The 23,737-nt window shown below is 42.7% G+C and overlaps 1 protein-coding gene across 14 annotated transcripts in view; it reads left to right on the top strand.

Annotated features, from left to right (window-relative positions):
- Positions 1 to 23,737, top strand: part of LOC106571359 (band 4.1-like protein 2) — a 107,756-nt gene that overhangs the window by 4,747 nt on the left and 79,272 nt on the right. The gene's annotated exons all lie outside the window — the stretch shown is intronic.

The raw sequence follows: 23,737 nt of genomic DNA, 5'->3' as shown, positions 1-23,737 counted from the left end.
CAGAGACGGCAAGGGTGGTTCGTCGCTCCAATGCCTTTCTGTTCACCTTCACACCCCTGGGCAAGACTATACTCAATCATAGGACCTACTGAAGAGAGGAGTCTTCATTAAAGACTTAAAGGTTGAGACCGAGTCTGCGTCTCTCACATGGATAGGCAGACCCTTCCATGGAAATTAAGCTCAATTGGAGAAATTCTAGGGACAATAAGGAGGCCTGCGTCTTGTGATCGTAGCGTACGTGTAGGTATGTACGGCAGGACCAAATCGGAAAGATGGGTAGGAGCAAGCCCGTGTAATGCTTTGTAGGTTAGCAGTAAAACCTTAATCAGCCCTTGCCTTAACAGGAAGCCAGTGTAGAGAGGCTACCACTGGAGTAATGTGATCAAATTTTTGTTGTTCTAGTCAGGATTCTAGCAGCCATGTTGAGCATTAACTGAAGTTTATTTGTGCTTTATCCGGGTAGCCGGAGAGTAGAGCATTGCACTGGTCTAATCTAGAAGTGACAAAAGCATGGATTAGCTTTTCTGCATCATTTTTGGACAAAGTTTCTGATTTTTGCAACATTATGTAGATGGGACGTTGGGGAAAGCTGTCGTTGAAATAGTCTTGATATGTTAGTAAAAACAGATCAGGGTCCAGAGTAACGCAGAGGTCCTTCAGTTTTATTTGAGACGACTGTACAACCAAGATTTATTTACAGATCCAACAGAAGATTTTTTTTTTTTTCTTGGGACCTAGAACTAGCAGTTTAAAAGTAAAAAAAAATTCCTCATGTCTGAAACACAGGCTTCCAGGGTTGGAAATTTTGAGGCTTCACCATGTTTCATCGAAATGTACAGCTGTGTGTCGTCCCCATAGCAGTGAAAGTTAACATTGTTTCCAAATGATGTCACCAAGAGATGTATAGTGAAAACAATAGAAGTCCTAAAATGGAACTTTGAGGAACACTGAAATGTACAGTTTATTTGTCAGAGGACAAGCCATCCAGAGACAAATTGATATCTTTCCGACAGATGAGATCTAAACCAGGTCAGAACTTGTCCGTGTAGACCAATTTGTAGACATTTCCAATGTCTCCAAAAGAATGTGGTTGTCAATGGTATCAAAAGCAGCACTAGGGTCTAGGAGCACGAGGACAGATGCACAGCCTTGGTCTGACGCCGTTAACCTGTTTGGGAATAGGGGGCAGTATTTTCACGGCCGGATAAAAAACGTACCTGATTTAAACTGGTTACTACTCCTGCCCAGAAACTAGAATATGCATATAATTAGTAGAGTTGGATAGAAAACACTCCAAAGTTTATAAAACTGTTTGAATGGTGTCTGTGAGTATAACAGAACTCATATGGCAGGCCAAAACCTGAGAAGATTCCATACAGGAAGTGCCCTGTCTGACAATTTGTCGTCCTTCTGTAGCATCTCTATCGAAAATACAGCATCTGTGCTGTAACGTGACATTTTCTAAGGCTTCCATTGGCTCTCAGAAGGCCCCAGAAAGTGTAATGGGGTGTCTGCAGTCTCTGTGCGAAGTACAGCAGCTCTGTTTGTGAGTGGTCAGGCTGGGAACAGTGACACTGGAGATGCGCGTCCACGAGACTACTCAATTTTTTTCTTTCAGCCTTTGAATGAATACAACGTCGCCCGGTTGGAATATTATCGCTATTTTACGAGAAAAATAGCATAAAAATTGATTTTAAACAGTGTTTGACATGCTTCTAAGTACGGTAATGGAAAATATTTATTTTTTTTGTCACGAAATGCGCTCGCGCGTCACCCTTCGGATTGTGACCTGAACGCACGAACAAAACGGAGCTATTTGAATATAACTATGGATTATTTGGAACCAAAACAACATTTGTTGTTGAAGAAGTAGAAGTCCTGGGAGTGCATTCTGACGAAGAACAGCAAAGGTAATACAATTTTTCTTATAGTAAATCTGAGTTTGGTGAGGGCCAAACTTGGTGGGTGTCAAATTAGCTAGCCCTGATGGCCGGGCTATGTACTCAGAATATTGCAAAATGTGCTTTTGCCGAAAAGCTATTTTAAAATCTGACACCGCGATTGCATAAAGGAGTTCTGTATCTATAATTCTGAAAATAATGTATGTCTTTTGTGAAGATTTATCATGAGTAATTTAGTAAATTCACCGGAAGTTTGCAGTGGGTATGCTAGTTCTGAACATCACATGCTAATGTAAAAAGCTGGTTTTGGTTCGTGGACGCGCATCTCCAGTGTCACTAGTGTAACCAGGAGGAGAGGCCTCATTTAACACAGTCAATTAATCAGGCTAGAGCCATATTTCAGTCAGGCCAATCACATCAAGATTATGATCAGTGATTAGTTAATTGACTATAACTGCCTTGGAAGTGAGGGATCTAACATTGAGTAGCCCTATTTTGAGATGTGAGATATCACAATCTCTTTCAATAATGGCAGGAATGGAGGAGGTCTTTATTCCAGTGAGATTGCTGAGGCGAACACTGCCATGTTTAGTTTTGCCCAACCTAGATCGAGGCACAGACACGGTCTCAATGGGGATAGCTGAGCTGACTACACTGTGCTTGTGGCAGACTTCACTAAGCTGGCATTCTCATTGTGTAGCTAAATTAAATGTATTTATTAAGCCCTTCTTACATCAGCTGATATATCAAAGTGCTGTACAGAAATCCAGCCTAAAACCCCAAACAGCAAGCAATGCAGGTGTAGAAGCATGGTGGCTAGGAAAAACTTCCTAGGAAGGCCAGAACCTAGGAAGAAACCTAGAGGAACCAGGTTGAGGGGTGGCCAGTCCTCTTCTGGCTGTGCCGGGTGGAGATTATAACAGAACATGGCCAAGATGTTCATAGATGACCAGCAGGGTCAAATAATATTGTGTCCTGTCTATGTTCTTGTATAAGATGAGAACACCCCTCCAGCTAGGATGGAGTCCGTCACTCCTCAACAGTCCAGGCTTGGTCCTGTTTGTGGGTGAGTCCCAGAAAGGGGGCCAATTATCTACAAATTCTGTCTTTTGGGAGGGTCAGAAAACAGTTTTCAACCAGCAATTGAGTTGTGGGACTCTGCTGTAGAGCTCATCACTCCCCCTACCTGGGAGGGGTCCATAGACAATTACTTGATGCCGACACATCTTTCTAGTTATCCTTTGCATCAGAGGTAACTCGGGGTTTTCCTTTCCTTTTGCGGTCCTCATGAGAGCCAGTTTCATCATAGCGTTTGATTGGTTTTGCGACTGCACTTCTTGAAATGTTCCGGATTAACTGACCTTCATGTCTTTAAAGTAATGGACTGTCATTTCTCTTTGCTTATTTGAGCTGTTTTTGCCTTAATATGGACTTGGCCTTTGACTAAATAGGGCTTTCTTCTGTACACCACCCCTACCTTGTCACAACAGAACTGATTGGCTCAAATGCATTAAGAAGGAAATACATTCCATAAATTAACTTAACAAGGCACACCTGTTAATTGAAATGCATTCCAGGTGACTACCTCATGAAGCTGGTTGAGAGAATGCCAAGTGTGTGCAAAGGGTGGCTACTTTGATTCAACACTTTTTTTTATTTTTTTAGTTACATGATTCCATGTGTGATTTCATAGTTGTGTCTTCACTATGATTCTACAATGTAGAAGTTTGTAAAAATACAGAAAGATCCTTGAATGATTTGGTGTCAACTTTTGACTGGTACTGTATGTCTTTGAGCACATGCAGTGCTGATATTTGCGAAAGTTTAAATTTTATAGAAATTTAAACTTGAATCATGCTGTATAGGATTTAGCCTATGACTGTGGCTTAGGGTTCACACATAGCTCATGTTCCATTAGCTTTAAGAGGTTGAAATGTCTCTGTAGTGTATGGGAGGGTGAGCGAGAAGCTACAGCATAGGGTATTTGTTAGACTACCTCAGGCAAAGAGCATGAGTTTCTTTCAAGTTACATCGAGATGGTATGAGGTGGCAACTGTCCCCTTTCCTCTGTTCAGTACCCCAGAAGGACTGTACACGTGTTCCATCTTCTGTGTACTTTACCATCAATGATATTGTGTAGTCATGTGTGCAGTCCTCTTCACTGATCCTGCCTCTCCCCCCACTTGTTAGTGGTGTTTGGACTTATCTGTGTTTGTAGGCTAAATGTAGCATCCAGTATGACCCCTGTGTACTCAAAGACCCCTGTTGAACAGGCTTTCAACTTTACTTTCTCACAGTAGTTTCACTAACCATTCGAATTAGAGGTCGACCGATTTATGATTTTAACGCCGATACCGATTTTATTTTAGGGCCCCAAAAAAAGCCGATACCGATTAATCGGGCGATGTTTTTTTAAAATTTTATTTTATTAAATCTTTTTTTATTATTATTATTTTTTTAAATGTATTATTATTTGTAATAATGACAATTACAACAATACTGAATGAACACTTATTTTAACTTAATGCATCAATAAAAATCAATTTAGCCTAAAATAAATAATGAAACATGTTCAATTTGGTTGAAATAATGCAAAAACAAAGTGTTGGAGAAGAAAGTAAAAGTGCAATATGTGCCATGTAAGGAGGCTAACGTTTAAGTGCCTTGCTCAGAACATGAGAACATATGAAAGCTGGTGGTTTCTTTTAACATGAGTCTTCAATATTCCCAGGTAAGAAGTTTTAGGTTGTAGTTATTATAGGACTATTTCTCTCTAAACGATTTGCATTTCATATACCTTTGACTATTGGATGTTCTTATAGGCACTTTTTCATCCAGGATGGCACATCAATGCGAGCTGTGGCAAGAAGGTTTGCTGTGTCTGTCAGCGTAGTGTCCAGAGCATGGAGGCGCTACCAGGAGACAGGCCAGTACATCAGGAGATGTGGAGGAGGCCGTAGGAGGGCAACAACCCAGCAGCAGGACCTCTACCTCCGCCTTTGTGCAAGGAGGAGCAGGAGAAGCACTGCCAGAGCCCTGCAAAATGACCTCCAGCAGGCCACAAATGTGCATGTGTCTGCTCAAACGGTCAGAAACAGACTCCATGAGGGTGGTATGAGGGCCCGACGTCCACAGGTGGGGGTTGTGCTTACAGCCCAACACCGTGCAGGACGTTTGGCATTTGCCAGAGAACACCAAGATTGGCAAATTCGCCACTGGCGCCCTGTGCTCTTCACAGATGAAAGCAGGTTCACACTGAGCACGTGACAGACGTGATAGAGTCTGGAGACGCCGTGGAGAATGTTCTGCTGCCTGCAACATCCTCCAGCATGACCGGTTTGGCGGTGGGTCAGTCATGGTGTGGGGTGGCATTTCTTTGGGGGGCCGCACAGCCCTCCATGTGCTCGCCAGAAGTAGCCTGACTGCCATTAGGTACCGAGATGAGATCCTCAGACCCCTTGTGAGACCATATGCTGGTGCGGTTGGCCCTGGGTTCTTCCTAATGCAAGACAATGCTAGACCTCATGTGGCTGGAGTGTGTCAGCAGTTCCTGCAAGAGGAAGGCATTGATGCTATGGACTGGCCCGCCCGTTCCCCAGACCTGAATCCAATTGAGCACATCTGGGACATCATGTCTCGCTCCATCCACCAACGCCACGTTGCACCACAGACTGTCCAGGAGTTGGCGGATGCTTTAGTCCAGGTCTGGGAGGAGATCCCTCAGGAGACCATCCGCCACCTCATCAGGAGCATGCCCAGGCGCTGTAGGGAGGTCATACAGGCACGTGGAGGCCTCACACACTACTGAGCCTCATTTTGACTTGTTTTAAGGACATTACATCAAAGTTGGATCAGCCTGTAGTGTGGTTTTCCACTTTAATTTTGAGTGTGACTCCAAATCCAGACCTCCATGGGTTGATAAATTGGATTTCCATAGATTATTTCTGTGTGATTTTGTTGTCAGCACATTCAACTATGTAAAGAAAAGTATTTAATAAGATTATTTCATTAAATCAGATCTAGGATGTCTTATTTTAGTGTTCCCTTTATTTTTTGGAGCAGTGTATATACTTGTGTATTGATTTTACGAAAGGCATTGCTGTTATTGTTTAGGTACACGTTGGAGCAATGTGTACCGAAGCGATTATATGCAACGCAGGACAGGCTAGATAACTACACATGGTTGATGTTATTACTAGTTTAACTCGTGATTACGATTGATTGGTTGTTTTTTACAAGTTAAGTTTAATGCTAGCTAGCAACTTACCTTGGCTTCTTACTGCATTCGCGTAACAGGCAGGCTCCTCGTTGAGTGCAATGTAAAGCAGGTGGTTTGAGCGTTGGACTAGTTATCCGTAAGGTTGCAAGATTGAATCCCGAGCTGACAAGGTAAAAATCTGTCGTTCTTCCCCTGAACAAGGCAGTTAACCTAGGCCGTCATTGAAAATAAGAATGTGTTCTTAGCTGACTTGCCTAGTTAAAAAAAAAAAAAAATCGCCGTCCAAAAATACCAATTTCCGATTGTTATGAAAACTTGAAATCGGCCCTAATTAATCGGCCATTCTGATTAATCGGTCGACCTCTAATTCAAATGCTTCATATTGGCACCATTGCCAGCTGTCAGATCAATCACTGATTTGCCAATTCTAAATTGTTGCAAAAGAGAAAGAAATACCAGAGCTCTGAAATGTCAACCTCATACTGTCACTACAGGTAATTACCTCGGATTATGATTGGACAAAAGTGAGGTGGGGATTTACTCCAACATTGGGTCTTGTGGTGAGCTTCCTGTTGGAACAGACCACTCTACGTGTCACTCAGTCTCCTAATTCTGCTGCGCACTGTGAGAGATTGCTTAACCATTCGTAAGGGTTATGGGAACATCCCGCTTTTAGAGTACTGTGTTCCTGACATCCTGCCTTGGACACTGTTTTTCCACAGGGATTGTCACAGTGGTTTAGGCTCTTATGGAATCACTCAACAAATAAAGATCACAAACTCTGTGCAACACCAACTCTGTTGATTCTCAGTTTCATATTGAGCATTTTTCAAAGATGACCTTTCCAATCCAACACAAGGCTTTTGATTCCGTCACCTTCAAAGCTCCATACAATTCTCTCAACTATACTTGTTTGCAACAAGTTGGGTTCATAGATGGACAAAACAAAATTCAACCGTGACCAGAAATTACTTGTGCTAGTAGTAAGCCACCATGTCGCAGCTTTTCTCAGAAGCTGCACTACCAGCCCTTTGAATGGCACAATAAATGCAATTTTCTGCTCATTACTGAGGAAAGGGGGAGTTTGCCATCTCCTAGCAAGTGTCCTGCTTTGAAACAGCACAGGGAGGAAAAAAAAAATTCCCCTTAATTGGGTGCCTGTGGCTTGGCACCCTCCCAAAACATAGTTAAAAAGAGATTATCTGCAGGAGTCCAATTTTGCAGCAAGGGCTTTCCATGTCAGTAAGGCAGAGGTAATTTGGATCAAATTATACTTGTCTTGGAATCTAGGCACATTTGTCTTTTGAAAAAAAAAAGTTGCATTCTTTACAAATTTACACCACCCCTGGGACATTGAGCTCCAATTGTTGCATTTTTAGTTGTGGCTATACACGAGTCTTTTGCCCCATAGTAAGGGATTTTTCTGCAAGATTTATTTATATATATATATGTGTGTAGGTTTCAAAGTTGGGAAACTTTTTTTAGTTTAGTGAAATACAGCTTTTGAATTTGCACAACAATTAGTGAAGGCTGAGGCACAGGTGTTCTTCAATCCCTCCTAGTTATATGCTCCTCTGGAGCCCTCTGTCCACAAGTATGTGGACATCCCTTCAAATGAGTGGATTTTACTATTTCAGCCACACCCGTTTGCGGGTGTATAAAATCGAGCACACAGCCATGCAATCTTCATAGACAAACATTGGCAGTAGAATGTCCTTACTGAAGAGCTCAGTGGCACGTCATAGGATGCCAAGTTTCCAACAAGTCAGTTTGTCAAATTTCTGCCCTGCTAGAGTTCCCTGGTCAACTAAGTTATTATAATTTTTTTTATCTCGCCTTTATTTAACCAGGTAGGCTAGTTGAGAACAAGTTCTCATTTACAACTGCGACCTGTCCAAGATTAAGCAAAGCAGTTTGACACATGCAACAATAGAGTTACACATGGCATAAACAAACACAGTAGAAAAAGTCTATATACAGTGTGTGTTCAAATGAGGTGAGATAAGGCAATAAATAGGCCATGGTGGTGAAGTAATTACAATATACTAATTAAACACTGGCGTGATAGCTGTGTAGGACATGAATGTGCAAGTAGAGATACTGGGGTGCAAAGGAGCAAGATAAATACAGTATGGGGATGAGGTGGTTGGCTGGGCTATTTAGATGGCCTAGGTGCAGTGATCTGTGAGCTGGTGCTTAAAGCTAGTGAGGGGAATATGAGTCTCTAGCTTCAGTGATTTTTGCAGTTCGTTCCAGTCATTGGCAGCAGAGAACTGGAAGGAAAGGCGGCCGAAGGGGAATTGGCTTGAGGGTGACCATTGAGATATACCTGCTGGAGTGAGTGTTACGGATGGGTGCTGCTATGGTGACCTGTGAGCTAAGCTAAGGCGGAGCTTTACCTAGCAAAGACTTGTGGGTTTGGCGCCGAGTATGAAGCGAGGGCCAGCCAACGAGAGCATACAGGTCGCAGTGGTGGGTAGTATATGGGGCTTTGGTGACAAAACGGATGGCACTGTGATAGACTGCATCCAATTTGTTGAGTAGGGTGTTGGAGGCTATTTTGTAAATACATTGCCGAAGTCGAGGATCGGTAGGATTGTCAGTTTTACGAGGGTATGTTTGGCAGCATGAGTGAAGGATACCTTGACGCGAAATAGGATGCCGATTCTACATTTAATTTTGGATTGGAGATGTTTGATGTGAGTCTGGAAGGAGAGTTTACAGTCTAACCAGACACCTAGGTATTTGTAGTTGTCCACATATTCTCAGTCAGAACTGTCCAGAGTAGTGATGCTGGACAGGCGAGCAGGTGCAGGCAGCGATCAGTTGAAGAGCGTGCATTTAGTTTTACTTGCAATTTAGAGCAGTTGGAGGCCACGGAAGGAGAGTTGTATGGCATTGAAGTTCCTCTAGAGGTTAATTAACACAGTGTCCAAGGAAGGACCAGAAGTATACAGAATGGTGTCGTCTACATAGAGGTGGATCAGAGAATCACCAGCAGCAAGAGCGACATCATTGATGTATACAGAGAAAAGAGTCGGCCCGAGAATTGAACCCTGTGGTACACCCATAGAGACTGCCAGAGGACCGGACAACAGGCCCTCCGATTTGACACACGGAACTCTGAGAAGTAGTTGGCGAGGCAGTCATTTGAGAAACCAAGGCTGTTGTCTGCCGATAAGAATGTGGTGATTGACAAGAGTCGAAAGCCTTGGCCAGGTCAATGAATACGGCTGCACAGTAATGTCTCTTATCGATGGCGGTTATATTGTTTAGGACCTTGAGCGTGGCTGAGGTGCACTCATGACCGCTCTGAAACCAGTTTGCATAGAGAAGAAGGTACGGTGGGATTCGAAATGGTCTGTAATCTGTTAACCTCTATGGGCTAGGTGGAACGCTTACTCAACAGCCAGTGTAATCCTGTGGCGCGATATTCAAAAACCTTAGAAATGCTATTACTTCAATTTCTCAAACATATGACTATTTTACACCATTTTAACCTCTTACATCTAGACGTTCCGCTAGCGGAACACCTGCTCCAATATCCAATGATAGGCGTGGCGCGAATTACAAATTCCTCAAAAATACAAAAACTTCAATTTTTCAAACATATGACTATTTCACAGCATTTTAAAGATAAGACTCTCCTTTATCTAACCACACTGTCCGATTTCAAAAAGGCTTTACAGCGAAAGCAAAACATTAGATTATGTCAGCAGAGTACCAAGCCAGAAATAATCAGACACCCATTTTTCAAGCTAGCATATAATGTCACAAAAACCCAGAAGACAGCTAAATGCAGCACTAACCTTTGATGATCTTCATCAGATGACACACCTAGGACATTATGTTATACAATACATGCATGTTTTGTTCAATCAAGTTCATATTTATATCAAAAAACAGCTTTTTACATTAGCATGTGACGTTCAGAACTAGCATACCCCCCGCAAACTTCCGGGGAATTTGCTAACAATTTACTAAATTACTCACGATAAACGTTCACAAAAAGCATAACAATTATTTTAAGAATTATACCTAACTCCTCTATTCACTCGATATGTCCGATTTTAAAATAGCTTTTTGGTGAAAGCACATTTTGCAATATTCTAAGTACATAGCCCAGGCATCACGGGCTAGCTATTTAGACACCCGGCAAGTTTAGCACTCACCAATATCAGATTTACTATTATAAAAGTTTGATTACCTTTTGTTGTCTTCGTCAGAATGCACTCCCAGGACTGCTACTTCAATAACAAATGTTGGTTTGGTCCAAAATAATCCATCGTTATATCCGAATAGCGGCGTTTTGTTCGTGCGTCCCAGACACTATCCGAATGGTAAAGAAGGGTCGCGCGCATGGCGCAATTCGTGACAAAATATTTGTAAATATTCCATTACCGTACTTCGAAGCATGTCAACCGCTGTTTAAAATCCATTTTTATGCCATTTTTCTCGTAAAAAAGCGATAATATTCCGACCGGGAATGTCCATTTAGCTAAACAGAGGAATGAAAACAAACCTTTCGGTCGACGCGGGCACAAGCCTGAGTCTCACAGTACTGTAACCAGCCAGTACCCAAACGCGCTACTTTGTTTCAGCCAGAGCCTGCAAAGCCACGATTCCGCTTTTTGCCGCCTTCTGAGAACCTATGGCAGCCGTAGGAAGTGTCACGGGACAGCTAAGCTCCTCACTCTTCAATAAACAGAGACAAGAAGAACGACACCTTGTCAGACAGGCCACTTCCTGCATGGCAGGTTTTTGCCTGTCATATGAGTTCTGTTATACTCACAGACACCATTCAAACAGTTTTAGAAACTTTAGGGTGTTTTCTATCCAAAGCCAATAATTATATGCATATTCTAGTTACTGGGCAGGAGTAGTAACCAGATTAAATCGGGTACGTTTTTTATCCAGCCGTGAAAATACTGCCCCCTAGCCATAACAGGTTAAAGACAAGACTCTCGTTAATCTAACCACACTGTACGATTTCAAAAAGGCTTTACAACGAAAGCAAAACATTAGATTATGTCAGCAGAGTACCCAGCCAGAAATAATCAGACACCCATTTTTCAAGCTAGCATATAATGTCACATAAACCCAAACCACAGCTAAATGCAGCACTAACCTTTGATGATCTTCATCAGATGACACACCTAGGATATTATGTTATACAATACATGCATGTTTTGTTCAATCAAGTTCATATTTATATCAAAAACCAGCTTTTTACATTAGCATGTGACGTTCAGAACTAGCATACCCCCGCAAACTTCCGGGAATTGTAAATTTACTAAATTACTCACGATAAACGTTCACAAAAAGCATAACAATTATTTTAAGAATTATAGATACAGAACTCCTCTATGCACTCGCTATGTCCGATTTTAAAATAGCTTTTCGGTGAAAGTACATTTTGCAATTTTCTGAGTAGATCATCACAGGGCATCACAGGGCTAGCTATTTAGACACCCACCAAGTTTAGCACTCACCAAAATCAGATTTACGACAAGAAAAATGTTATTACCTTTGCTGTTCTTCGTCAGAATGCACTCCCAGGACTTCTACTTCAATAACAAATGTTGGTTTGGTCCCAAATAATCCATAGTTATATCCAAATAGCGGCGTTTTGTTCGTGTGTTCAAGACACTATCTGAAGTGTAAATAAGGGTCACGCGCACGACGCATTTCGTGACAAAATATTTGTAAATATTCCATTACCGTACTTCGAAGCATGTCAACCGCTGTTTAAAATCAATTTTTATGCCATTTTTCTCATAAAAAAGCGATAATATTCCGACCGGGAGTGGTGGTTTTCGTTCAAAGAGAGAGAAAGTAAACATTGAGTCGACTCGGGCACGCGCGCCCCGTCCCATTGTCCTCAGATCGGCCACTTACAAAATGCGCTGATGTTTTTCAGCCATGGGCTGCAAAGCCACGATTCGGCTTTCTGGCGCCTCCTGAGAGCCTATGGGAGCGTTAGAAAATGTCACGTCATGCCAGAGATCCCCTGTTTTTGTTAGAGATTATCAATAAGGCCATGAAATGGTCAGAGAGCGCTTCCTGTTTGGAATCTTCTCAGGTTTTGGCCTGCCATATGAGTTCTGTTATACTCAGACACCATTCAAACAGTTTTAGAAACTTTAGGGTGTTTTCTATCCAATTCAAACAATTATATGCATATTCTAGTTACTGGGCAGGAGTAGTAACCAGATTAAATCGGGTACGTTTTTTATCCGGCCGTGCAAATACTGCCCCCTATCCCCAACAGGTTAACTTGGCTTTCGAAGACCTTAGAAATGCAGGGTAGGATAGATATAGGTCTGTAGCAGTTTGGGTCTAGGGTGTCTCCTCCTTTTGAAGAGGGGGATGATCGCGGCACCTTTCCAATCTTTGGGGATCTCAGACGATACGAAAGAGTTTGAACAGGCTAGTAATAGGGGTTGCAACAATTTCAGCAGCAAATTTTAGAGAGGGTCCAGATTGTCTAGCCCGGCTGATTTGTAGGGGTCCAGATTTTGCAGCTCTTTTAGAACATCAGCTATTTGGGTGGGGGAGGCTTGGGCGAGTTGCTGTGGGGGGTGCAGGGCAGTTGACTGGGGTAGGGGTTGCCAGGTGGGAAGCATGGCCAGCTGTAGAAAAATGCTTATTGAAATTCTCAATTATAGTGGATTTATTGGTGGTGGCAGTGTTTCCTAGCCTCAGTGCAGTGGGCAGCTGGGAGGAGGTGCTCTTATTCTCCATGGACTTGTGTCCCATTACTTTTTTGAGTTTGTGCTACAGGATGCAAATTTCTGTTTTGAAAAAGCTAGCCTCAGCTTTCCTAACTGCCTGTGTATATTGGTTCCTAACTTCCCTGAAAAGTTGCATATCGTGGTGGCTATTCGACGCTAATGCAGAACGCCACAGGATGTTTTTGTGCTGGTCAGGGCAGTCAGGTCTGGAGTGAACCAAGGGCTATATCTGTTCATGGTTCTACAGTTTTTTTTTGAATGGGGCATGCTTATTTAAGATGATGATGAAGGCACTTTTAAAGAACAACCAGGCATCCTCTGCTGACGGAATGTGGTCAATATCCTTCCAGGATACCCTGGCCAGGTCGATTAGAAATGCCTGCTTGCTGAAGTGTTTTAGGGAGCGTTTGACAGTGAGGGGTGGTCGTTTGACCGCAGACACATTACGGATGCAGGCAGTGACCTTGGTTGAAAACAGCAGAGGTGTATTTGGAGGGCAAGTTGGTTAGGATGATATCTATGAGGGTGCCCATGTTTACAGATTTGGGGTTGTACCTGGTAGGTTCATTGATCATTTGTGTGAGATTGAGGGCATCAAGCTTAGATTGTAGGATGGCTGGGGTGTTAAGCATGTCCCAGTTTAGGTCACCTAGCAGCACGAGCTCTAAAGATAGATGGGGGGGGGCAATCAATTCACATATGGTGTCCAGGGCACAGCTGGGGGCAGAGGGTGGTCTATAGCAAGCGGCAATGGTGAGTGACTTGTTTCTGGAAAGGTGGATTTTTAAAGTAGAAGCTCGAATTGTTTGGGCACAGACCTGGATAGTATGACAGAACTCTGCAGGCTATCTCTGCAGTAGATTGCAACTCCGCCCCATTCGGCAGTTCTATCTTGTTGGAAAATGTTAGGGATGGAAATTTCAGGGTTTTTGGTCTTCCTAAGCCAGTATTTAGACACAGCTAGGACATCCGGGTTGGCAGAGTGTGCTAAAGCAGTGAATAAAACAAACTTAGGGAGGAGGCTTCTAATGTTAACCTGCATGAAACCAAGGCTTTTACGGTTACAGAAGTCAACAAATGAGAGAACCTGGGGAATAGGAGTGGAGCTAGGTGATGCAGGGCCTGGATTAACATCTACATCACTTGAGGAGTAGGATAAGGGTACACCTAAAGGCTATAAGAACTGGTTGTCTAGTGCGTTCGGAACAGAGTAAAAGGAGCAGATTTCTTGGCGCGATTAGAATAGATTCAAGGCATAATGTACAGACAAAGGTATGGTAGGATGTGAATACATTTGAAGGTAAACCTAGATATTGAGTGATGATTAGAGAGATATTGTCTCTAGAAACATTTAAACCAGCTGAGTTGGCTAAGGCATATTGAGCAAGGCTAGTGGTTCTACTGTGAAATAAGACAATCACAAACCAGAACAGCAATGGACAAGGCATATTGACATTAGGGAGAGGCACGCGTAGCTGAGTGATCATAGGGGTCCAGTGAGTAGTTAGGCTGGGTGGAGATACGGTGATTCAGACAGCTAGCAGAATGGCCTTAGAGGGACGTCGCGACAGAGGAATTATGTTATAGCCTTGTGCGGTTACATCGATAGACCAGTCGTGATGGATTAGTAGGGTTCCGTGTAGCTAAGGGGTCCAGTCCAATTGGAAAAATAGGTATAGTGGCCCAAGAAATTGGCCGATGGATCTCTTCAGCTAACAGCTGTTATCGTGAAGTGGAAACATTTAGGTGCAACGAAGGCTCAGTAGTGAAGTGGTAGGCCACACAAGCTCACAGAATGGGACCACCAAGTGCTGAAGCCCATAGCATGTAAAAATTGCCTGTCCTTGGTAGGGCTGACCCCATTTAATCATCTGATCAATTTTTTGGCGATAGGCTGTTGGTCCACCGAGATTTCTTTAGTCAAGCAGTATCAAAAAAATATCGCTGTACAAGACACCTGTCTGAGTGGACTGATCCATTGTGGAGGCCGTGGGGATGGCGCTTTCCATCAGTCTAAGACGTGCTACTGAAATTGTATATGGTTAAATTACATAAGAACAATGGTGCAACACTAATAAAAATGATATTTTATAATAAATGATATTTTATAATAACAAATGTTATTTTTTCTCTCGTTGGAAAGCGGTTGCTGTGTACGGTTCTGAAACGCATCAGTGCGCTGTTGAATTAGCAACATGATCTAGGAAAAAGCGCCATGTGCATAATAGCAAAGTTAACCAGCACATTAATGTTGAGAACAATGCCTGAGGCAGCAGCAGAATGAGATGAGAAAGTCCTTGCCTTATTGTCTATGAAAAGTGAGGAGAGGGGAAACCCCAACTTAATTAGGTCTATAATCAATGACCTAGCTGTTAAATCTACCTGGCTTTATAAATCATCCATATATCTAGAGAAATAAGACAGATGCTGCTTTTGCTGCCTGTGCACGTTTAATAGATACTGATTCCATAAGCACCAAGCCTCACACATGTCAAGTAAACGATTTCACAAATGCGGCTTTTTTTTTTTTTTTTGCTTTTCTGTAATAAAGGCTTTACACTTTTTTGTTAGAACAGCCTCTTTGTTATTACAGTGAGGGGGAAAGTATTTGATCCCCTGCTGATTTTGTACATTTGCCCACTGACAAAGAAATGAATAGTCTATAATTTTAATGGTAGGTTTATTTGAACAGTGAGAGACAGAATAACAACAAAAACATCCAGAAAAACGCATGTCAAAAATGTTATAAAATGATTTGCATTTTAATGAGGGAAGTAAGTATTTGATCCCCTCTGCAAAACATGACTTAGTACTTGGTGGCAAAACCCTTGTTGGCAATCACAGAGGTCAGACGTTTCTTGTAGTTGGCCACCAGGTTTGCACACATCTCAGGGGGGATTTTGTCCCACTCCTCTTTGCAGATCTTCTCCAAGTCATTAAGGTTTCGAGGCTGACGTTTGGCAACTCGAACCTTCAGCTCCCTCCACAGATGTTCTATGGGATTAAGGTCTGGAGACTGGCAAGGCCACTCCAGGACCTTAATGTGCTTCTTCTTGAGCCACTCCTTTGTTGCCTTGGCCATGTGTTTTGGGTCATTGTCATGCTGGAATACCCATCCATGACGCAGTTTTCAATGCCCTGCCTGAAGGAAGGAGGTTCTCACCCAAGATTTGACGGTACATGACCCCGTCTATCGTCCCTTTGATAGGGTGAAGTTGTCCTGTCCCCTTAGCAGAAAAACAACCCCAAAGCATAATGTTTCCACCTCCATGTTTGACGGTGGGGATGGTGTTCTTGGGGTCATGGGCAGCATTCCTCCTCCTCCAAACACGGCGAGTTGACTTGATGCCAAAGAGCTCCATTTTGGTCTCCTCTGACCACAACACTTTCACCCAGTTGTCCTCTGAATCATTCAGATGTTCATTGGCAAACTTCAGACGGGCATGTATATGTGCTTTCTTGAGCAGGGGGACCTTGCGGGCGCTGCAGGATTTCAGTCCTTCACGGCGTAGTGTGCTACTAATTGTTTTCTTGGTGACTATGGTCCCAGCTGCCTTGAGATCATTGACAAGATCCTCCAGTGTAGTTCTGGGCTGATTCCTCACCGCTCTCATGATCATTGCAACTCCACGAGGTGAGATCTTGCATGAAGCCCCAGGCCGAGGGAGATTGACAGTCTTGGGTTTCTTCCATTTGCGAATAATCGCACCAACTGTTGTCACCTTCTCACCAAGCTGCTTGGTGATGGTCTTGTAGCCCATTCCAGCCTTGTGTAGGTCTACAATCTTGTCCCTGACATCCTTGGAGAGCTCTTTGGTCTTGGCCATGGTGGAGAGTTTGGAATCTGATTACTTCTGTGGACAGGTGTCTTTTATACAGGTAATGAGCTGAGATTAGGAGCACACTCTTAAAGGGAGTGCTCCTAATCTGTTTGTTACCTGTATGAAAGACACCTGGGAGCCAGAAATCTTTCTGATTGAGAGGGGGTCAAATTTTTATTTCCCTCATTAAAATGCAAATCATTTTATAACATTTTTGACATGTGTTTTTCTGGATTTATTTTGTTATTCTGTCTCTCACTGTTCAAATAAACCTACCATTAAAATTATAGACTGATCATTTCTTTGTCAGTGGGCAAACGTACAAAATCAGCAGGGGATCAAATACTTTTTTCCCTCACTGTATTTATTTAGTGGTTACTCTGTTCCAAGTTGTTGGGAAAATAATATTTATAATAACGCTGCTTATTACTATTATAATAATGTCATTAGCAGGCTTAGTATAGCAGCCTTGTATAACCACCATTGAGCTTTAGGCCTAAGAGCGCATCCTGTTTAGTCTTAAAACCATATCTTTCTTAGGCCTATATTTCAATACTTTGATAGTCTACTGTATCAATCATTCATTCATCACACAGCATACAAGTCATAAATGATTTGAAATGCAGTCAAGGATTTTAGTTTTGAAATAAAGTGAGCCTTGAATAATTTTCTTAACAACTTATGGGTACCTGGGACGGTAGCGTCCCACCTGGCCAACATCCAGTGAAATTGCAGAGCGCGAAATTCCAAAATACTCAATTCAAATATTTAACATTCTTGAAAATGTGTTATACATCAAAATAAAACGTAACTTCTTGTTAATCCAGCCGCCATGTCAGATTTCAAGGCTTTACGGCGACAGCAAACCATGCCATTATCTGAGGACAGCGCCCCGCATACAAAAGCATGAATCATATTTCAGCCAGGCAGGTGCACAAAACCTCACATTCTGCCCAAAAACAATGATAATTTCTCTCAACCAGTGCCATATGGGCTTTTTAAGTGAGCGCTGATGCCGCCCTTTGATAAGCAGTGCCCACTTCGACAAAGGCAGGGTCACAAACAATTTGCTTGTTCGTTCCCAGCGCCCTTCTACAGGGTGCTGAAGGAGAGACACATCTCTGCAGCGCTCCACCAAGGTTCAGTCAAAAAAATGATCTTACATAAATCATGTAACCGATATGGTAGAAAGAGTGTGGCATTTTCTGTAGCCTACAGGCTAGAGATAAAATGTAATGAGATGGATGACACTAGTCCCGTGCGAATCGACATCCCTGTGTTTTGAGAGAAATGTCTGAGTTTGACAAGTGTTGCTCACGGTTTGAGCAAGAAAACAATAACTGATTTGATAAATTGAACTAAGTGCTGTACATAAACTCTATATGAATAGGCTACATGTAGGCCAATCAACTTTCAGTGAATGCTTTTTGTTATATTTTGTGCATATTCTGGAGTGATGAATCACGCTTCTCCCTCTGGCAGACCGACGGCCATCTGGGTTTGGCCGATGCCAGGAGAAGGCTACCTGCCCGAGTCCATTGTGCCAACTGTAAAGTTTGGTGGTGGAGGAAAAATAGTGGCTGTTTTTCATGGTTGGGCTTCACCCCTTAGTTTCAGGGAAGGAAAATCTTAACATTACAGCATACAATGACATTCTAGACGATTCTGGGCTTCCAACTGTGTTGGCCTGTGCACAAAGTGAGGTTCATACAGAAATGGTTTGAGATAAGTCTGGAAGAACTTGAATGGCCTGCACAGTGCCCTGACCTCAACCCCATCAAACACCTTTGGAATTAATTGGAAGGCTGACTGCGATCAGTGCCGATCTCACTAATGCTCTTGTGGCTGAATGGAACCAAGTCCCTGCAGGAATGTTATAACATCTAGTGGAAAACCTTCCCAGAACAGTGGAGGTTGTTATATCAGCAAAGGGGGACCAACTCCATATTAATGCCCCTGATTTTGGAATGGTATGGTTGATGGTGTTTTTTTGTATCACACACACACTACATGACCAAAAGTATGTTGGTGTAGCTTACAGATCAGTGTCTCCTGCTGGGTGTCCTGCAGGATGGTGCAGGATGGAGGAGCAGTGACGAAACCCCAAGCTGTGTAAACAAGATGTTTTGGCAGTGCAGCCGCTCTACTGCTGGTTACAGGGGCAGCAGCACTGGAAAATCATGAGAATGCCCTGTCGCTTCCCACTTTTCCCATCAGGAAAATGTCTGCGCCACTGATTTCCGCTTTTGTATGGGGAATTCCAGTGATGATCACAGCAAAGACTATTCTTCCGAGGGTTGTCTCTGGCTGTCTGAAATGTGTCCGTCCCCACTGTGGAATACAAATTGGAGCCGTGTTCACAGCCCCTTGTTGTATCCTCCACCACAAGTAGCCGTGCCAAACGGAGGGATCCTCAAGATCTTTAATCCGCTATTAGCAGATCGGTTTAGTAAACCGAGGAGGCTATTGTCCCAATCATCTATTTTGGACCGCTATCTTTCTCAACCCCAGCTAAAGAGAAATAGATGGAAGTTATTGACTGCTCTTATTCGCCCACAGATTTAGCTGGATTGATTATTCTAAGGAGCCTGATTTAAGCTGCTGAAGGATTTGTTTGTGTAGATAAAGTAAATCACACCGTGAGGATTCTCTTTAAACTGCAGACTTCTGTTTTCCATACCCTTTAGTGAGACAAAAATGCCCTTGTGTTCATGCTGGAGAGGGAGAGATAAAGGAATGAGGATTAGCGGATGAGACTGAGAAAACGGCCAGGCCTGAATGGGACGGATGGAGTGTGTCACCACGTCAGACTTGCTGTTACCCTGGGCCTGCTCTGCGGGGACAAAGTTCGCAGGGCTGTTTAGGGAAGACTGCAGGACGTGCTGATGGCTCCTTCTCTGGAAAACAAACTTGGCCCCTAACTATGACGACTAAGAGCTGGTCTGGCGGAACAGGCTGCTGCTCTGCTACGGTCCTCCTGTGCAGTCACACACTTTATTTATTTGAGTGTAACTAATACTTTGTCTTGCAAAAAAACAGGGATGTCCCGTAAGGACTGCTGGTGAAGAGGTAAGTGTATATTAAAACGGATCATGGGAAAATTTTTCAGTTTGGTGATTTACTGTTATCAGAGCCAAGAACAAGACTAAACACCTGATATTTTTTTGAAATTATTCATATCACCATAGTGATGTAGTATTTTTGAAAGTGTATCGTTTTGTCTTTTTTAAATATTTTAACATTCTCTCTCTCTCTCTCTCTCGCTCTCTCTCTCGCTCTCGCTCCCAAAAGGCTTAAAAGCTTCTACACCCAAGCCATAAGACTTCTGACCAGCTAATCAAAGGGTTACCCAGACCCCTCTCTTACGCTGTTGCTACTGTTTATTATCTATGCATAGTCACTTTAATAACCCTACCTACATGTACATATAACCTCAACTAACCGGTGCCCCGCACATTGACTCTGTACCGGTACCCCCTGTATATAGCCTCGTTATTGTTATTTTACTGCTGCTGTTTAAATTATTTGTTACTATTTAAAAAATTATATATATATAACACTTTTTTTCTTTCTTCTAGCGTTTTCAAAACGGTCACGTAAATAAGTGCTGAAAACTCATTATTTTAAAAGAAGATGGAGATGAAGGAAAAATACTGTTTTGAAACAGCTAGCTGTGATACAATAGTGTCAAATGTCACGATGTGTAAATATCGTTTAGATACAATATGACATTTTTGAATGGTTTCTCATTTTGTTCTTGTCCAAAGTTGAACCCTATTTAGGGGAATACATTTTTTTTTATTTTTTTCAAGGAATCTCTCAGAATAACAAAGTTGTGGTGTAATTCCTGGGGTGTGTTTCCAAGGGAACCCTGTGCAGAGATGACCTCCACGTGGCCCCTTGGGAGCACTCATCTCTGTGGCTCAATGCACTAATGGGGGATGAAAAGGGAATTTAGCGAGGGACCATGGGCATTTATAACTGATTTTGTATTATTCAGATTTGGAACACTCAGCCATTCAGAGAGAATAAAGGGGGAATGGGCGGTCTTGTAGGGCGCACAGTCAGCCTGTATTACTGTTTAAACACAGCACACTGGAGCTCTCTCCACATGAATGTCCCTCCATTATGACACCATTTTAACCTGTCAGTGGCAAGGAAGCACTATGGACTACGTCTTAATTTCGCCCTTAGCCATAGATGTATATCTATGAACATCAACATGGCAGTGCTTGCTCTTGGAGTGCTGCGTCAGATGACAAAACATGTTCCTACTTCAGTTATTTACTGTTCAGGACAACGTGCCATTTCAATGAATTAGTCATTGTTCATACTCTGGTGTATGAAAAACAAAAACCCGCAGGGTTGTTATCATTAGGTGTCATAGAAGACCATGTCACATGGCTGGGCTTGCAGTGCAACACATCAGGGTTTAAATTTGTCATCATTTACTGTGAAATTGTTGAATTAGAATATTAAGTATTCCATTACCAAAGAACTGTTGTCTCTGAGTGTGACAGATGGCTGGCACTGTCAACAAGGATTAGGTCATGGTTTGTTTTTCTCAGGTTATTAACGCAATACATATTTTTACTCGAAGATGACCCTCACAGGTATCTACCATATACCACTCATCCCCATGTTTGTTGGGAAAATAGCCTCAAGTAGCCCTAAGGCTCGACACACACGTAAAAGATATGCTCTAATCTACAGAAAAACAAAGACATTGTATAATTGTTTCAATAAGTCTCCCTTGAGCCTGTAAGAGGGTCACTGTTAGGGTTGGTTATCATTCATTAGATTAGCTCTGTCCCAGCCCAGCTGCTCCATAATGCTGCTCTATCTCTGCTTTGAGGGAGATGATATTTTCGGGGTCCAGCCCTGAGTTGGATTTAAACCTCTGACTCCAGTCTATTGTGGGTGGGCGGGAGTCCAGGGCGGAACGTGGTCACTGCTCTAGAACCCAGATGTGTTCCCTCAGGAGGTCCATTCCAGGCCTGGGCCCATAGAATAAAAGCCATGACATCACCAGTCCGTCAGCCCACTGACTTTAATCCACAATAACAACTCCACCAGACTCAACAGCTGTCTGGATTAAACAGGCGTTATTCTGTGTTTGATTTAATCTGTACTATATGTACTGAACTTCACCCTTACAGCCAGCTATGTTTTGTGTATCAATATCAGAGGAATGTACAAATCTGATGTCTGACTGGAATTTGAGCCTAAATCTTTTGGCTGCATATTTGTCAGTTTACAAAAAAATGTTTGGAATTTTGACACTGACCAATATTATAACACTTTTGTTTTCCTGCCCAGATGATGGGAAAGTCCTGACAGACTTTTTTTGTTGTTGTGTGGAATCTCATGTAAAAGAAAAGGCTAAGCACATCACGAAGAAGAGCTCAATATGAGTCTGTTTTGCAATCCTTCTTGAATTGTGTGGTGTTTGTGGGCTCCCAGAGCAGGCTGATGATATCCAGCCCTGTCTGGAGCAGGGGTTGAAGCTGGAAGTTGGCTCTCTGGACTGGGGTCCCTGCAGTGGGAGTATCTATGGCCAAATAAAGTCTAGTACAGACACTGAGCAACAGAGACCAAATGCTTCAGGGGCAAACCGGAGGCCAGGAAGTGTGCTAATATCAACCCAGCATCTCTGTGGGTCTGTGTCCTATACATTGTGGTGTTGGATTCCCTCCTTCCCTGCATCAGTTCTAGGAACAGCTGAACAGACTCCAAGAGGAGGGAACCATTAACTAAAGCTGTCCTGTCACCACAATGTATTGCTGGATTTATGTAGTGCAACTTCACGCTGGAGTTAAGTGATATGCCCTGATTCTGGATTTCTGTCCCTCGACACAGCAAAATCGGCAGTGCTGCAGCCAGGAGCTTATTTTTATCTCTGGGAAGGACCGTTGAGGATGTGAGGGGGAAAAATGGGACTCACACAATGCTATATTTGGCATGTTTTAAGTTGGTCTTGATATCAGCATTATGAATTCTGGACTTGGAGTTTCTGTGCTTTACCCTCTTGGTTGCGTGATGCCATGGGACAGGCTCTAGCTCATGTGCACTTGTGACTGTCTATTTAACCTTTCTCTCTGATGTAATGTGTAGATACACCTAATATTAGCCTAAACCGTCAGACTGGGTGTGGACTTAACACAGTAAACACTATTGTCTTTGTGTAGTTTGATATCAACAAACTGCTTTCAATTGCAAATCAAAGAGAAACTTTGCAGACACAGGAAGCCACATTTGATGCCCTTCATTGTTACTGTTAACTAGCTGCAGTGTTCTCTGGTGTCCGACGCAGGTAAAGAAGCATGGATAGCTGCCAGTGTGTGGCTGAAGATGACCTGAATGCATTTTAGATACTGTAACTGATGGAAATGAGAGGAGTTATTCTAGGGGCCTACATCACCCCTTCAGACACCATCTAAACCAGTGATGGTCATGGATTCTCTGTAAAATTCTAGGACTCTTATCTCGGTTATCTTTCCCTTCAAGCCACCATAAATAGCCTACCGCTTAGTCCTTCAGTGCTCAACCAGGCCCTGTGAGAGCCAGCCAGAAGGGAACAGTGGAACACAGTAGCCCAGCGGCTGACACTGATTGATCACGGTATTGTTGTGGACTCACAGGCAGCAGGTCATTGTAGATGAGACAAAGTTGGTCTCAGTCACTGCCTCAGGTATGGATGGTGACTATGGGAGGAATTCATAGACCACAAAGGAAATTACTAAGCAAACAAGGATGTCTAGATGAGAGAGATTGAGGTTAGGTGTAGGTGGCTCAATATGCATACAAGTGGGTTTTAACACATGGGATAAATCTATGTCTTGATAAACTCATCAAATTATTGATAAACTTGTAAGTGAAGATATTTCAGTTTTACTGGCATTGACCAACAAATGAGATCTTCTGCATAAAATATCCAAGTAAAATTGTTCCAGCATCTCATAACATGATTTTCTAATTTAACATCAACACTTTAAATTAAGTAAAGCAATTTGTTCTATACCAGTGTTTCCCAACTCTGGTCCTTGAGTACCCCCAACAGTA

The sequence above is a fragment of the Salmo salar genome, chromosome ssa15, assembly GCF_905237065.1.
Source record: "Salmo salar chromosome ssa15, Ssal_v3.1, whole genome shotgun sequence".
NCBI classification, from domain to species: domain Eukaryota; kingdom Metazoa; phylum Chordata; class Actinopteri; order Salmoniformes; family Salmonidae; genus Salmo; species Salmo salar.
The sequence above is the reverse complement of the archived record's forward strand: the minus strand, read 5'-3'. Positions and strand labels throughout refer to the sequence as shown.